Here is a 12,767-nt window from a genome sequence, read left to right as displayed (position 1 = left end):
TTTGCAATCATCAGCTAAGAAGCTGCGCATGAGAGGTACTTGGACATTCCAACGATCCAAAACACAAGGCCAATTCGACTTGTCAATGGCTACAGCAGAACAAAGTGAAGGTTCTGGAGTGTCCGTCTCAGTCTCCTGACCTCAATATCATTGAGCCACTATGGGGAGATCTCAAGCGCACAGTTCATGCTAGACAGGCCAGGAATTTACAGGAACTGGAGGCTTTTTGCCAAGAAGAGTGGGCAGCTTTACCATCTGAGAAAATAATGAACCTCATCCACAACTACCACAAAAAAGTTAAAGTGGTCATTGATGTTAGAGGGGGCAAAATACGGTATTAAGAAATGGGATATGTGAACTTTTGATCAGGGTTATTTGGATGTTTTGGGTTGTCATTATGATTTAAGAAGAGAAAATACAGTAGTGTGACAATAAATGGCTTCACCCAACCACTAACCATGAGTGGAGAAAAAGTTTTGGTGTTATCATTCATATTCTCTGAAAAAAGGCTAAGAAAGCAAAAATTCTGCTGGGGTATGTAAACTTTTGAGCACGACTGTATATAGTCACACACATACATGTATATATACGTAGTCTCCTTTATCATGTATATTATTTCCCTTATTACACAGTGCCCTCTCGTCATGTTCAGTACTGTACCTTACCTATCGAATTATATAGAGCAGTGTTCTTTATTACATAATTATTACTTTATTATTGTCTTGTTAGATGTATAATGCAATAACGGCTGATGAAGCATGGGAAAGCTTATTTAAAGGAGGAACTGATGGACTGGTCGTCTGGTCAGATGCTGATACACTAAGGGACTGCGCTATACATGATAAGTGAGTACACAATATGCTAAGAGACTGTGCTATACATAAAAAGTGAGTACACGATATACTATGGGACTGTGCTATACATAATAAATGACTACAGTATATTCTAAGGAACTGCGCTATACATAATAAGTGAGTACACAATATACTAAGGGACTGTGCCATACATAATAAGTGAGTACACTATATTCTAAGGGACTGCGCTATATATAGTAAGGCTACATTCCCGTATCTGTGTGCAGTGTCGGTGTGCTGACCACTTTTACAGGCGCAATTATCATGTCCTATTCTGATCCTCAAAATCGGATCAGAACAGAACATTCTCTGACTCTCACGGATCTATTAATCTCTGGGAGTCCATGTGCCGTCTGCAAAAAAAATCTGGCAGCACAAGGACATTTCACACAAATGTGAGAATGTAGAATGAGGGATATTACAGATAACACAGAGCAGATACAGAATAATATCTTCATCCAGGCACCGCTGACGTCTCATCTGATTAGAGCCGCTTCCTCCTGTTTCTTCTCCATCTGGTCAGACCTTCATGTCGACCTCTCCCAGCCACGACTCATCTTGTTAGGATGATCGTCGTAGGCCTAAAAATAAGGTCACATATATTGTATATACCTGTGTCTCCTCCTGGATACAGATATGCTTCCAGTATTAAAAATATAAACTGATAATCAGCACTGTGCCCCATTAATTATAATCTCTGACTATTCAGTCTGTGACTCTCCCCAGTTACCTGTTCGGCTTTGTGCACACGGAATATATAGAAGGTTTTACAGTACAGGAAACGTGACTGAGATCCCTGATCTCTCGTGCACACGCTGATTATTTTTTTCCTTTCAGATTTGCAGCAGATTAAAATCTGTCAATTCTTGCAGCGTATTATACCCGTACTAAAGAGTGGGGGGAAATACACAACAAAAGCACGGCAAAAACATGGCAAGAAAATGTATTTTACCCAGCTTTCTTCCTGCAAACACATTGGGATATGCAGCAGAACTTTCTCCTGCAAATGCTGGACGTGTGCACACAGCCTTAGTCCTGTCCTGTGTCCCCATCATTCATTATAAGTCCTTGACTAGTTGGCCCATAATTTCGCACATTGGTTGTCGGGGGCGCCGGCAATTTCAGGAATATCAAGCTGGTCAAATGTAAATGTATTTAATGAGATGATGAACACAGAGAGGTATATGCGTCACTGACTATATATATATATATATATACTGTATATATAATGTCAGTGACGCATATACCTCTCTGTGTTCATCATCTCATTAAATACATTTACATTTGACCAGCTTGATCATATATATATATACATATATATATATATATATGTTCTCATGAATATTTGAGCCCAAGGATCCATTATATGCCCATTTTGCAAGCCGGTGAGAAAATCTCGCCATGTGGCTGTCACACGGATGCTTACATGCGAGAAAATCGTATCCTCGCATTGCACACGGATGACATACGGCTCACTCCCCCAACATTAAACATAATGGTATTTTACTTACTGATCAGAAGGGGTCTGATTGTCAGGACCTTGCAAAAGACAGGGGCAGCAGCATTTTTTCCCCTCCACAACAGCGCTGCCATCTATCTGCAGTGTAGGTAAGTGCAACACTCCCTGTACAGCAGTGCCACTTTGGCAGTAAACATGATGGAGGAGAACTGACCCCATAACTGAGCGCATTTACACCATTGTATAATAATTGGGAATATCCCTTTAAAAAAAAAAAGTAATATCTGCAGATTGTTTTACCTTTTTTTCCCCCTAAGGTTGGATATTTTTTTTCAATTTTTGCAAGGTTGTTTCCACCAATCTCTCCCATCAGGAAACAATGTACAGTCTGAGTTATGTCAACACTGCAGTTTTTTTTACTTGGAACCAAAGGTGACTCCAGGTCACCAATAAGCTGCATCCTTAGAAGGAAGATAGACTTTTCAATGACTGCCCAATAATACGGAAAATCTGATGGTTCAGAACCTGTCCGGTCCCTTTTAGGCTGCGTTCATTTATATCTTCAGTTTTGAAGCTGAAGTCTTAAACAGGTGAACTTTTACTTTTATTCTACTTCCACATATGTAGCAAATATTTTATATGTATCTGCCTGAAATCGGCTGAGCAAGGAGGTCAGCAAGCTGGAAAGCCCCCAAGGCAAATGTTCGGATTTGTTTCAGCTTTGTGGTATTGTGCTTTGGGGTAGTGTGGTGCCACCTGCAGGTCAATTTTCCTTACTGCAGTTTTATGAAAATTAATGTTTAAAGTGTATTTTGTGATCACATCGTGGATGTGTGGTTTGTTTGGCTATTTTCTTGCTGAAGGGGGCAAGTTTACCTTTTAAATGGTGTTTCATTTGTGTGTGTGGGTGCAGTATGAACGGAGATACAAAGGAATTACCGAAAAAGAGTGTTTTGAAATAATATAAAAGGATAGCATCATAATGAATTTGGGGGTGGGAGAAGATGCCATCAGGTACTGAGCATCCTCCGCCGCCTCCAAAATCATTACAAGTCCCTGACAGCGTCTTCTTCCACCTTTCAATTCATTATAAAGGGTCCTATGGAACCTACCCTCTCCTCTCTCCAATAAATTTGTAGTCCCTGATATCATCCACCCCATCTCAAAATTCATTATGACACTATCAAGGGATAGCACCCTCCTCCACCACCCAATTAATGTTATATCCATATCTAATTACCTCCTCCCCTTCCCCGTGTTCATAGGTCCATTATAAGTCTCCCTTACTCCCATCCAAATCCCACACCCCATCATTGTCCTCTCCTTTACATCCCTTGTTGTCATCTCTCCCACCCCATCATTGTCCTCTCCCCACCCCCATCATTGTCCTCTCCCTTACATCCCTTGTCATTATCTCCCAGCCCCATCATTGCCCCTCCCCCACCCCCATTATTGTCCTCTCCCCCAACCAACTCATTGTCCTTTCCCCCACCCCCATCATTGTCCTCTCCCCCAACCAACTCAATGTCCTCTCCCCCACCCCCATCATTGTCCTTTCCCCACCTCCATCATTTTCTTCACATCACCCCATTATTGTTTTCCCAATCTCCATCCATATCCTCTCCCCCAACCCTATCATTGTTCTCCCCACCACTCAATGTATTGGTAAAAAAAACACACTCACCTCTCCGCCCGTTCCCCCGCAGCATCGTTGTTGGCAACTTTCTCTGTGACACAGGTGTGCGCTGCATGCTGACATCATAAAGTCGTGCTCACGTGTGCCAATGAAAAAGCACCAGACAGGAAGCAGAGGACGGATTCCTGCATCTCAGCTTCCAGTGTCTCCTGTAGGCAGCGGAGCTGCAGGATCACTCCCTGCCCAGCATGCCACACATGATGAGGGCAATCTGGCCATGGGCTCCATGGAGCATCTGTCCCTGAGAAACAGGCCAGCATGCCCTCATTATTAGCCACCCTGCAAGGGCACCCCTCCACTTCCTTGCCCTTGTTTAGCTGCATCGGAGGTATGTCCGCATCTGCCTCACACACACAGTATGATTTCATAGTGCTCCGAACTCTGTATAATCCACTCTCTGCCCCCATACTATTATGTCCCCATAGTTCCCCTACAGTCACACCACACACTGTATGATGTCCCCATAGTTCCCCCACAGTTACACCACACACTGTATGATGTCCCCATAGTTCCCCCACAGTTATACCACACACTGTATGATGTCCCCATAGTTCCCCTACAGTCACAACACACACTGTATGATGTCCCCATAGTTCCCCTACAGTCACACCTCACACTGTATGATGTCCCCATAGTTCCCCCACAGTCACACCACACACTGTATGATGTCCCCATAGTTCCCCCACAGTCACACCACACACTGTATGATGTCCCCATAGTTCCCCCAGTCACACCACACACTGTATGATGTCCCCATAGTCCCCCCACAGTTACAGTGTGTGGTGTATGATGTCCCCATAGTTCCCCCCCCCAGTCACACCACACACTGTATGATGTCCCTATAGTTCCCCCACAGTCACACCACACACTGTATGATGTCCCCATAGTTCCCCCACAGTTACAGTGTGTGGTGTATGATGTCCCCATAGTTCCCCCACCGTCACACCACACACTGTATGATGTCCCCATATTTCTCCCCCAGTCACACCACACACTGTATGATGTCCCCATAGTTCCCCCAGTCACACCACACACTGTATGACGTCCCCATAGTTCCCCCAGTCACACCACACACTGTATGATGTCCCCATAGTTCCCCCACAGTCACACCACACACTGTATGATGTCCCCATAGTTCCCCCACAGTCACACCACACACTGTATGATGTCCCCATAGTTCCTCCACAGTCACACCACACACTGTATGATGTCCCCATAGTTCCCCCACAGTTACAGTGTGTGGTGTATGATGTCCCCATAGTTCCCCCACCGTCACACCACACACTGTATGATGTCCCCATAGTTCCCCCACAGTTACAGTGTGTGGTGTATGATGTCCCCATAGTTCCCCCACCGTCACACCACACACTGTATGATGTCCCCATATTTCTCCCCCAGTCACACCACACACTGTATGATGTCCCCATAGTTCCCCCAGTCACACCACACACTGTATGACGTCCCCATAGTTCCCCCAGTCACACCACACACTGTATGATGTCCCCATAGTTCCCCCACAGTCACACCACACACTGTATGATGTCCCCATAGTTCCCCCACAGTCACACCACACACTGTATGATGTCCCCATAGTTCCTCCACAGTCACACCACACACTGTATGATGTCCCCATAGTTCCCCCACAGTTACAGTGTGTGGTGTATGATGTCCCCATAGTTCCCCCACCGTCACACCACACACTGTATGATGTCCCCATAGTTCTCCCCCAGTCACACCACACACTGTATGATGTCCCCATAGTTCCCCCAGTCACACCACACACTGTATGACGTCCCCATAGTTCCCCCAGTCACACCACACACTGTATGATGTCCCCATAGTTCCCCCACAGTCACACCACACACTGTATGATGTCCCCATAGTTCCCCCACAGTCACACCACACACTGTATGATGTCCCCATAGTTCCTCCACAGTCACACCACACACTGTATGATGTCCACATATCGGGCCTGGAAAAGGCATTTTGGTGCACTAGGCAGAGGAAGCCAATGGCGCACCCCCCACATCATTTACGTTGAGCAATAACCACATAGTCTGCCATTATCAGTTGTGACCGACACGCCGTCTGCCCTTATGAACCATAGACTATACCATGGCTGTCACATCTTCACTGTTTTCCCTTACATTCTCTATATCTCAACACTGTCTTCCGCCATGCTCACCTCTCTGCATACTGTGCCACCGTTCCATGCTGCCCTTTCTCTATATCCATTCTGTGACCCCTCTTCACACTATACCCTCATACTGCCCACCACACTGTCCTCTCCAAACTTTACCCCCTCCTCACACTGTACCTCCACACTGTATGATGGTCACCACAGCCCCCAATATACACTATGGTGTCCATCACAGCCCCCCATGCAGTATGATATCAGCCACAGCTTCCATTACATAGCACAGTCAGTGCTACAGCCGCCATATAGAATGATGTCCCTACAGTACCCCATATAGTATTGTGACCCCCTCAGTCATCTATACAGGGGCCGCCACAGCCCCTTATATATAATACAATGTACCCCACAGCTCCGCACAGAGTATGATGTCCACCACAGCCTGCCAACATACAATTTGATGTCCACCATAGCCCCCTATACAGTATAATGTACTCCAGGGAGCCCTATACAGTTTGTGCACCACAACCCCCAATATATGGTCCCCTACAGCCCCTTATGCAGTTTGGTCAGCATAGCCCCCTTTACAATATTTTCATCACAGACCCCAGTATGTCCACTACAGCTCCGTATACAGTATGGTGTTCACAGCCCCCAATATAAGGTCCTCAATAGCCACCAATACAGTATGGTCAATACAAGCCTGAGTAGCCCCCTGTGAAGGATAGCACCAGAGAGATCACACAGAATCCCACCGCTGTCACCACATGTGAAAAACCTGTACCTCGCCACCCCGCCTGACGTCACTATTACGTCTGAGGGATCACGTGGTACGTTGTCTTCACTTGTACCAACGGGACGTCCCCTGGAGACAAGGTAAGGTCTGCTTGACACAGCTTTACACAGAGGATATGGCGCACGCAGTCACCGACGTGGCACCACACTCGCTTACAATCCTGAGAGGCTCCTTTCACTAGTGTTAGGAGGGTCTTCCGTTTCTCCAGGTTTTTCTGTCTGGGGTACCCAAGCTATGAAGCAATAATCAGAGGCAGACTGCTCGTTGTCTTTCCAAATAGTCTCTGTTTAATGAATTGAGAGGGTGGTCTTTTATGTGACAATATCAAAGGGAAATGAAGCATTACTCAGTAATCAGGCAGAAATATGAGTTATACAATGGGTTGTCAAACACATCCTGGGATATGAGAAACTACATGAGAACATGTGGGGGAACGTCCATATGTCAGTGTCACACGGTTCAAAAGTTGAAGTTCTGAAAAGAATTTAGGCTGAGTTCACAGAATTTGGAAACAACAATATGTCCTTGACTAATTTCTAGGAGTTGTAAGAAAAACCTCAGGCCATAAAAATATGGGCACATAGACAGATAACTGAGAACATGGGCCATTCTTGCATAGCACTAATTTTCTTGTATTTTATTCAGAACAGAAATTAACCATTTCTTTCACAACGCCCCTCTTTTTATCATCTGGTCTACCTTGCCCTAGATAGTCCCTTCCTGTTAGGCCGGCGTCACACTCAGCGTATGAAAATACGGTCCATATTTTACGGCCGTGATACGCAGAAATGTTCCCAAAATAGTGGTCCGTAGCTCCTCCGTAGGCAGGGTGTGTCAGCGTATTTTGTGCATGTCATCCTCCGTATGTAATCCGTATGGCATCCGTACAGCGAGATGTTTTCGCAGGCTTGCAAAACCGACATACAATGGATCCTTGGGCTCAAATATTTGTTAAAGTATATATAAGTGAGACACATATATATATATATATATATAGAAAAGCCGGTAATTCAATTGACGGCTTTTGCTTTCTCCTTCTCAAACCCGATAGGATATGAGACATGGTTACATACAGTAAACCATTTCATATTCCTTATTTTTTACACATTCCTCATTAGTAATGTTACAAGTGTATGTGTGTAAAATTTGGGGGCTCTAGCTATTAAAATAAAGGGTTAAATCACGGAAAAAAATTGGCGTGGGCTCCCGCACAATTTTCTCCGCCAGAGTGGGAAAGCCAGTGACTGAGGGCAGATATTAATAGCCTGGAGAGGGACCATGGTTATAGGACCCCCCCCCCCCCTGGCTAAAAACACCTGCCCCCAGCCACCCCAGAAAAGGCACATCTGGAAGATGCGCCTATTCTGGCACTTGGCCACTCTCTTCCCATTCCCGTGTAGCGGTGGGATATGGGGTAATGAAAGGTTAATGTCACCTTGCTATTGTAAGGTGACATTAAGCCAGGTTAATAATGGACAGGCGTCAATAAGACACCTATCCATTATTAATCCAATAGTAGTAAATGGTTAATAAAACACACACACATTAGGAAAAAAGTATTTTAATTAAATAAAGACACAGGGTGTTGGAATAGTTTATTATACTCTCAATCCAATTGAAGACCCTTGTCACCTGAAACAAAGTTAAAATAAAAAACCAACAATATCCCATACCTTCCGTCGTTCAGTCTTGTCCCACGCTGTAAATCCATCTGAAGGGGTTAAATAATTTTAGAAGCAGGAGCTCTGCTAATGCAGCTGTGCCCCTGCCTGTAAAAACTGGGGAATGAATGGAAAGCAGGGGAACGTAGCTACCTAGACTTGCGGTGCTGTGCCCCCTGCTGGCATAACCTCAGATGAACTCGAGCGTGGGAATTTTTCTGAATATTTTCTCACAAATATCTGTACATGTGCTGCGGTGTTCTTTTTTATCTATATAATGCAGCTTGCACGTATTCACATTAGGAGTGATGGTTGGCTATTTTTCTCTATTTAATACATGGATGTGGCTGCATCCAGACTGATCTTGCACTCCTCCCATTGACCTTGCAGGTGGCGGTAATCAACTCTACCTGCCCATAAATTGTAGGTTTAGCCCAAAGTGACATGTTTTGTCTAGAGCTGTAGGCTGGTGGCCCAAAAGTGGCATGTATGGTAGAGTAGGACCCATCAGAGGGAGATCACCTTGCCGTGGTTGATGGACACACATGAATTGGCCAATTTATGCGCTAAGAATCTTCATTTCATCTATAACTGTAAGTTTTATGAAAAAAATTTTTGTGAAAAATATTTTTAAGAAGTATAATTCATATTGAATATTTGTCTGTGTTTTCACATGGCCTAGATTCATGTACATGTGCTGCTGTGTTCTTTTTTATCTATATGATGCAGCTTGCACGTGTTCACATTAGGAGTGCTGGTTGGCTTTTTCTCTCTCTCTCTCTCTATATATATATACCCCTATACTATGTGGAGATATTTATTCTATCTATTCTAACCTGTCAGTGTGATTTTACTGTACACCGCGCTTTTCTATAGAACACCGCTGCGTATTACTCGCAAGTCACACTGCTGGTCCGTGTGTAATCCGTATTTTTCTGGCCCCCATAGACTTGCATTGGCGGATTTTTTGCGCAATACGCTAACAAACGCAGCATGCTGCGATTTTCTACGGCTGTACAAGACCGTATAATACGGATGCGTAATATACGGCAGATAGGAGCTGGGCCATGGAGAAGCATTGTACCGTGTGCAATCCGTATTTTCTGCGCCTCTCATACGTCCGTAAAACTTGCTAGTGTGAGGCCGGCCTTACTCAGGTCTGCAGGATAACCCTGCTTATCCTATGTGTATCATGGTATATCAGTGAGTCAGACCTTCTGTTCCTTCTAACCCTATTTCTATCAGGGGATTATTATGAGGGGATGACATAGATATATTTTTATGACATAATATAATAGACATTTTCATTAATACAGTAAAATATGTCTTAGAAAATAGAATATAGTTTTTGTTAGTGTAATTCATAGAGTCCATATTGTCAGTGAGTCTTTGTAAGTTCTCTGTGGGTTCTTTGTCTTTTATCAGGCCATTGGTTTTCCACAATACAATCAGCCACATCTACGGAAGTTTGCTTGTTGCAGAAGATGTATTCACGTTGGAGCGCGGTTATCGAGGCAGTCATTCACTCAGTTTGCCTTATCTCAGAGTCAGTATTGACTTTAGCTTTACCTTTACCTGGAAAACATTTGCAATTAGAACTGAGAATTTTCTTGGAAAGCATAACAAATAACTCGTATCATTCCTGCAATGATCAGTAGCAGTAAAACGGCTTGAATTAGGAAATGAATTACACCCGATATCCATCCACCTATTGAACAGGTTAAAGGGATTTAACCATGAGAGCCATTCGGGAATTCGCTTTTCGCCCCCCTTCCTTTATCATTTCACCTTGTTCTATATCATGGGTAACTCTCATTAGTCCTGAAGGATCTATGTAGTGGCAACAGGCAGGTCCTACTGCGACACCCGCTAGGGCCGTGGGGTACTCGAAACGGGGTTGGACGGTTCTTAAAGGGGTGGTCACGGCAGCGGTGACCCGGTCCGTGGCCCTGGGCACGGAATAAAAGTGATGATGATGGAATGTTTGTAGGGGATAGGGGAATTGTTCGTGACACCACCGGTGGTGCTCGGCTAGGGATAGCAGGCGCTGCGTAAGGAGACCGCTGGGGCTGATGGTGATGCAGCACAGTTGGCACAGCTCTCCACAGGTACAGCTCAGTCCCAGGGCACCTATGATGGTAAAGATGGTGATGGTGGATGCAGTGCAGGGTAAATGGCGCAATATAGAAAGGAAACAGCAAGGTGCAGTCTTCACGTTTTACTCACAGTACGAGTACGGTATCCAGCCGGGTGCGGTGTCCTCCGGGTTAGTGGTCCAGCCAAGTCTCCAGTAACATGGGACACTTGTCCAGATCCCCCTTAGTATGTGCCTTTACTGGCTGCCTCGCTGCGCTGGCTCTCGCCTCTCCTGCCCTTCGCTTCACACTTAGTGTCCCAAGCCGGTAGTCGTGGGTCCTGTCGGGTGACATCTTCACTGTCCCCTTCACCCTCTGACTCCCTTTTCTGCGAAATAGATGTACTTGTGGCCGTTGCCCTAGCAAACAGATCAGCCTCCGGGTTCCTAGCTGGGACTTGAAGTTCCTCCACTAGATCAGGGGCCGGTTCCCCTACTGCGACTTGGTCCCTTCCACCTGGCAATGGTCAGCATGGATGCGGGCCCCACGGGGGGTTTCCACACTTCCGGTGCCCCTTGGACCACTTAGTTTCTCCTGTGATCTTCTCTCCCTTCTCTCTCACAGCTCCAACCCTCTCTCTCGTCTGCGCTTTTCTCTTCCTTCCCGCAGACTCCTGACTTACTCACTCTCCCCTCCTCTTCTTCACTTTCTCCACCCACACCTTCTACCTAACCCCTCCCTGGCCTGGAGAGGTCTAGTGATGGGTGCAAGTTTTAGGGTTCTGTGCAGTGTCCCCTCCGTGCCAGAGAGTTGGGGCACCACACCTCTGGCTGAGGTGCAGTACCTCTGTGGCAACTTGACCCTCAGGGGCGCCACACTACCATCTTACAGAATCCTCCTTGAGAGGCTGTGAGAAAATTATATACCATGGAATGATTAATCAGAACTATAAGCTGCTTCATGTAGACTGATTCAACATTTAGAGCATCAGATAATCGGTTATACTATCAAAAATGTCACCTAGTCGATGCATACCAACACATAATCATAGAGGCCTACCTTTGGAAGCTGTATGAAATTTTTTCCACATTTAGGCATACACAGATTACGCATCCCTATATGATTTTAGGAGCAGCACAATGGAATTCTGGGGCCACCCGATTAGCTTTTACCTGACTTACCATTGTGGCCTTAGACCGGTGTGTCAGAAAGGGCCCACGCAATGAAGAATAGTGCCCGAGGCGGGCAGTACTTACTGTCCGCTCTCCGCAGTCCATCCTCTTCTTTAGCACCTGAGTGCTTTTGACATTCTTCTTTTTACCCTGTTGAAAGAAGAAAATAGGCGGGCACCAAGAAAATAGGCGGGCACCGCTCATGTAAACAATGATAATGAAATGGTGGTGCAACCACATGAGCCCGAGGACAAACAATGAAGGGGAGGAAAAAGCAGCGCAAATAACAGTGCCCACACCATGTAATACCAAGTGAAAAGGCTTTATTGCAGACATAAAGTGCACAAAAAAACACATTTAAAAACTTTTAAAACAAAGAGCCATGAAGGTAAAAAAAAAAAAAACGTATCGCCATTTTCCGAGACCTGTAACATTTTCATTTTTATGTCTATGAAGCGGTGTTAGGATTTGTTTTTAGCTGTTCTATTGATACTATTTTGTCGTAGATATCCCATTCTGATCGTGTTTTTATTGCAGTTTTAGGTAGAATTGCCGTGACTGGAAAAGTTCAATTCTGGCATTTCATGTTTTTTTTTTTCTCTCTTTATTGCTTTTAACATTTGGGTGAATTAATTTAACATTTTGATAGACTTGACTTTTACGGACGTGGTAATGCTAAATATATTTATTTATTTTCAATTTCCTAGTTTTTAATAAAGGAAAATTAGCAGGATTCAAATTTTTTTTTCCATATTTTTAGAAATGTATATTTTTTTATTTTAAGTACCATTAGGGGGACTTGATATTGCGTTCCTCCTATCACTTATTCTATATATTGCAATATTAAAGAATTGGGAGTATATGATCGAAATCATGGTCTCCTATCTTCACGGCAGGCACAGGAGCTTTCAGCCGTGGTG

The 12,767-nt window shown here is 44.7% G+C and overlaps 1 protein-coding gene across 2 annotated transcripts in view; it reads left to right on the top strand.

The window, feature by feature from the left end:
* CORO1A (coronin 1A) overlaps positions 1–12,767 on the top strand; it is a 193,414-nt gene that overhangs the window by 122,820 nt on the left and 57,827 nt on the right. For both annotated transcript variants that reach the window (XM_069734952.1, XM_069734951.1), the window contains one exon: positions 730–845. The gene's annotated coding sequence lies outside the window, so the exon portion shown is untranslated. The remainder of the gene's footprint in view (positions 1–729; positions 846–12,767) is intronic.

This window comes from Ranitomeya imitator, chromosome 7, assembly GCF_032444005.1.
Source record: "Ranitomeya imitator isolate aRanImi1 chromosome 7, aRanImi1.pri, whole genome shotgun sequence".
Taxonomy (NCBI): Eukaryota; Metazoa; Chordata; class Amphibia; order Anura; family Dendrobatidae; genus Ranitomeya; species Ranitomeya imitator.
The sequence above is the reverse complement of the archived record's forward strand: the minus strand, read 5'-3'. Positions and strand labels throughout refer to the sequence as shown.